This window comes from Pseudorasbora parva, chromosome 1, assembly GCF_024679245.1.
Source record: "Pseudorasbora parva isolate DD20220531a chromosome 1, ASM2467924v1, whole genome shotgun sequence".
Taxonomy (NCBI): domain Eukaryota; kingdom Metazoa; phylum Chordata; class Actinopteri; order Cypriniformes; family Gobionidae; genus Pseudorasbora; species Pseudorasbora parva.
Genome location: NC_090172.1, coordinates 58,678,607 through 58,684,277, shown reverse-complemented (window position 1 = coordinate 58,684,277; position 5,671 = coordinate 58,678,607). Strand labels below are relative to the sequence as shown.

Genomic DNA, 5,671 nt, shown 5'->3' with positions numbered 1-5,671 from the left:
CAAATACATACGGTAGACTATGACATATTGATAAATGTATAAATTAATTTGATATTTTAATAAAGAAACCAGTTTGATTGTTCATTTGAATTTATTTCTCTCACACACTCACACAGGCATATTGATAAATGTATACATTTATGAATTTTATATTTTAATAAAGAAAAAAGTTTGATTTTTCACTTAGATTTATTTCTCTCTCACACACACACAAACACTCACTCACCTTCTGTAACACATACAAGTTCCCATATATACTGTTCCAGCTCAGAATTATTTATTTTTTTAAAGGCCTAAAGTAAACGTTATAATTCCAGGTCATTCCAGCATCTTACATTACCCTGTCAGGCTTGCAACTGGGACTGGGTAGCTAAAATCCTTTAAAAAGAACCGTTCTTGCGTATGCTTGCACTCTGTAACTCCAGGGTAGTTAATTTTGCGATGTGTTGCAGCCTTACTTTGTGAAATAGGCCTACAGACACCACAAATGACACAAGCATGAAATGATAATGATGTATAAGTTGTAAAATAACCTAAATTATTGTTCAATCTTACTTGTGAAATGTAATCCCATGCGATCTGGTAGAAATATTGCGTTATTGCAACCGTAAGCTGCATAAAATACAGGCATAATTGCTCGCTCACCATTGACTCTGAATGCTAGCGTTGAGTGGTGAGACCCAACCAATATGGCGGCGACGCTGGATCACGCTGCAGCACATCATGGGGCGTCTACGTATATGATCTACAGTCTGAGCCCACGGTGACTGTAGACTGCCAGAAATTCGGAGTAACCCCAGAGTGCAGTCTGGACGATGGGGCGGGGCGACACATTAAGGCGGGGCGACACGTGTCGCTCCGCCTACACCCAATTTCATTGGTTTATAATATAGCGAATCTTATTGGCGTAGACGCTTGCGCATGCGCATTCCTTTATGTACGTCTTTAGAAATGATCTACCTACGAGCTACCTGCATCTATGTGGGGAAACGACAAACATGCAGTAAAACTTCGGCTCTCGCTGTTGTTTTCGCCGCTTTTAAGGTGAGTTTAGTCCATAAAATCACACAAGTAATACACATTACTGTTCCTGACACTTTTCTTACCTTTAATTGAAACGATTCTGTTATATTTACTTGATAGAAATGTAACGTTAGTGTCTTTGAAGAAGTAGATATGCAAAACAGAACTAACATTTTTTAAAAGAGGTAATTTAGGCTAACTATTGTTTTTGAACGTTTAATCACATTTTATGTTTAGATGAGAGGTTTTGATAGTTATGTAAAGGTTTTGCTGATAAATTTGTCAATGGATGATAGTAATAAGCACATGTATTTAACCTAACGGACCTCGCAGAGTGCGAAAATCCTAGTAGTTGAAACCTGTTCTGGTCTCTCATGGTAAACAAATGGATCAAATGTTCTGTGATTTCAGGAGCGACAGAAAAAACCTCTACAACAAAGGAAAGCTTTAATACATTTAATAATATGAATGTGCATTATTGAAAGCCACTAAACTACGAATACAGTTTGTACACAAACACAGTAGATAATGCTGTACATTTAGCATTTATATAGCATCTATCCATAAACTGTAAGGTTTAGCCTTACAGAAATACAGGCGGTGAACTGAAAAGCTAATTAAATAAGTTAATATAATTTTTTTTCACAACATTTACCTGTATCACTTTGCATCTGTAAATTTCTTATGAAAATGATATATATATCTTATTACTCATTTTAAGACGGCTTTGACATCCAAATGTCAAACAATATGTACAGTGAGACTGAATGAACAATACTAAATTAGTAAACCTAAAAAAAAAATATAAAAAAAAACATGCATTTTTTTCTTTTAAAACTGACATTTTAAACAATATTTTTTTGGCACTTTGACAAATTGTTCATTTTTATTTTTCTAGATTTTTCCATGCTGATGGACTGCAGGTCCAATCTCAGAGGTCCTATATACCGGTACGTATGTAAAATCTCAAACATGCACTAGTACAATTCAAAAGTTTGGGGTTATGTTTTTTTTAATAGTTATTTATATAGCGCTTTACTGGGTACTCAAAGCGCTTTACATATGGAAGGGGGGAATCTCCTCCACCACTAATGTGCATCATCCACCTTGATGACACGACAACAGCCACATTGAACCAGAACACCCCAGCTTATTGTTGGAGAGGAGACAATCAGTTCTATTTGTCAAAATAGTATTTATTGATGTCTTGCTCTGGAAGCAGTCTCGTGCTAATATAATTACAGATCCTGCAACATCCATTTTTGGATTAAATCAATGCTTTGTTTATAATGAGGAGGATGTTTTAAGCTATGAAACTTGCAGAATGCAACAAATAACTTAATCACAACTACCTCAAGTGGCCACTGACTAATCCAACATTTTTTTATCTTCTTTCTTGTTTCAGATGCTGCCATAGAACGGCATGAGAAGGCAACAGTTTGGTAGAACTGAGGATCCAATATAAGAGTGTGCACATGATGTCCCAGTAAACGCCATGTAACTGTATTACACCAACTGAGTGGCAAAAACACTGAGTGGCAGGATTGGTGTTCAGCGTGAATGCTGCAAAAACAGCGCAACACCCAAAACACATCTGGGAAAGGGTTAGGTACAAATAGATACAGTTGACTGCACATTCAACAATAAATCAGAGCAATCTTTGTACAACCTTCCGAAAGCTACAGAAAGACAAACAAATAGATTGCTGCTATTCTCATAAACAACCTGAATCCAGACATCAGAACATTTTATGGTAGATATGTAAAATTTTGGGCTAAAATCATATACTAGGTCATATACTGTATTGACAACTCGTAATATGACGATTATATAATCATCTGGATTTAGAGGTACCTAAACTGTATTTATAGTATTTGTTTAGCAGATAAGGTGTTCACAGGCTTTGCTTTATATATTTCCCCGGCATTGGAATCAGGTACATATAAATGTCTGAAAGTCCAATTCCTGGCCAAACACTGGTTCTTTGGCGAGTTGTAATAATCACTGTTGAATCCAAATACATTTAATTAATTTCAGGAAAAAAAGAAGCTTGTTTTGCTCCCATTTCTGCAATTTCTCTTAATTAAAGTCAGCCCTGCTCCAGAATGTTTTGCCACTCAGTCCAGCTGAGGGTCGTGTCCCAACGGGAAAGTGACATCAGCGCACACCCTCTATTAAAGAAAAGAGACTGGCCTATTGCAAATCCAAGTTTACATTAAAGCTTTGTATTTTGAGTTAAAGTCTATTTGTGTCTGGATTTGCAAAATTTTATTTTTTGTGCAGTTAAGTTTATATATGCTCTCTGTACTTTTACTTTTTGTTAACATCAATAAAAATCACAAACTATTGTTGTTTAGCGTGTGTTCTCTGCAGACAAATTTTGATTTTATCCATTGGGTCAACATTTTTGCATTGTCTGGAAAATTTCGAAATTTTGACGTTTTCATTACAAATTTAGTTTATAAAATGAAAATATTTACATATATGGAGGCACACTTATGTAAAATATATTAAACTGCTGCATTAATATATAATTCAAAAGATTTACATATATAGAAAACTAATATATTAACATATATCAGAAATTAAAATATGCATATATATTGCAAATTATTGTATTAACATATGTATAGCTAAACTTATTCACACGTAAAGAAAATAAAAATATTAAGGTGCCAATCTATTTTGATTTAAGTAATTTTAATATATGAAAATCTATTATTAATATATTCCACGCGGTGTAACTTCTTTGTGGGTATTTATGTGCTCAAATGCGTACTGCAATAAATATTTCTATCACTTCTATTCTTGGTATTTACTGCAAGTCCTCGGGTAGTGTTGCACAGATTTACAGGAGTGAAAATTATTTTCATCCCGTTTGTACACAGATTATAGCATGCACAATGCGAGGGTAGATAAATAAATGGATTTTTAATATCTAATTTGTCACATGTTAACCCGTTGACACTTAGCTATTTAGTCCTACAATAAAATATGGACCTTTAAAACTATAAATTAGACATACATAGCCCCACATATTTTATTAACAGGGAAAGACTTTATACCGCTTTAGCACTTTATACAATTGGACAACAATCTTGTTTAAACGATTGGTCATGCTTTAAACTAAAATTAGCCGTTTGTGTTCCGAGGTGTCCAATACTACAGTTAATAATTAATTATCATTTGCGTAAAATCCGGGTTTGTGCCGATCCACCGAACCTGATGAAGAAGCCAAATGTTAAACAGCTTTATTAGCCTTAATTATGCCGGAGGTACCGTCAACAAGCGCTCGTTTTTGCGTTTTGTTTCATTTAAAACAATATGTGAATCTATTCCCGTGTGGTTCATTCATAAAATCGCACATTAAGGAATGCGCATGCGCAGGCTTGAAGCGTCTATGCCAATAAGATTTGTTGTATTGTAAACCAATGAAATTGCATGTGGGCGGAGCGACACGTGTCACCCCGCCCCAATGTGTCGCCCCGCCCCATCGTCCAGACTGCACTCTGGGGTACTTGGAAATTCGCGTGTAGCGTCTCTGGTCTGTGATTGGCAGTCTACGGTTAGCGACTGTAGACTCTCGGCCAATAACAATGCCTTATCATCTACGGTCATTGTATACATTATTGACTGTATAATTTCTGGATTTATTGTTCAAAAGTAAGAACTGAAATGTAATTTGCCATACTTAGTATTCGATATAGTGTGTCTAAAATGTATCATGTTGAAATTTGTGTTTCAAAGAATCTCAAGTGCAAACTACAAACGCAAATAGTGTCAAAAACTACAAACATGGCGGACGTGCGAGTCCATGGCGAGTCCAACGGTTAATTAGAGATGTTTAGGTAAAGGGGTTTGAGTGATTAATAATCAGTGAATACTCATAATTACATCACGTTAGATAATGTTATCCACATATTTAATCTACTACAACATTGTGAACGTTTGCAAAGATACGTTTGGTCATTAACTTTAAATTCATCATTATACAAACTGAAAACTCACGACAGTTTTCCGCATGAGACCCGCGACTAGCAGATAAAATATGCTAAACTACATTTCTCTTCGAAACGACAAGGAATTAAATTGCCCTGTTAATCATCCTATCAGTTAAAAACCTTCACATTTAGTTTAAATGGTGACTGATTCACGTAACTAAGGCTGTCCTAAACTTGCTTATTTACGAGTATAACTAAGATTAGACTTGCTTAGTATACTCTTCTGCTACACACTTTTTTGACTTCTGTCAAGGTACTTTAAGGTACATAAATTCGTGCAGTCATTCGTGTCTTGTGTGGGGACCCCTGCTGGTCGGAATGGTGTAAATAAATGCATCAAAAACTCATGCATAAAACACCTTTTACACATTGCAAATCTATTAATTGCAGTTCACTAATCAGAGATGAGATAACCCGTCGATACTTGTTTAATTTCAAAGATTTAGCATGAAGTGAAGTCTGCATGATGTTTCATTTCAACTCGTCTTCAACCTTTAAGATATTATATCAAATGTAATGGTGCAAAATATCATTTATTAATTACATGTATTGTATTAATTACATTAAATAAAGAAGATTAGCTAAATATATAACACAATAGCAATTTATTATTCTAAATATGAAATCTTTAATGATAAAACAATGGC

General features: G+C 34.9%; 1 long non-coding RNA gene across 1 annotated transcript; it reads left to right on the top strand.

Annotated features, from left to right (window-relative positions):
- The first annotated feature begins 945 nt into the window (after positions 1 to 945).
- On the top strand, positions 946 to 3,370 carry LOC137086604 (uncharacterized). The gene is made up of 3 exons (XR_010907518.1): positions 946 to 1,044; positions 1,922 to 1,973; positions 2,429 to 3,370. It is a non-coding gene; the product is annotated as an uncharacterized lncRNA (long non-coding RNA).
- The last annotated feature ends 2,301 nt before the right edge of the window (positions 3,371 to 5,671 follow it).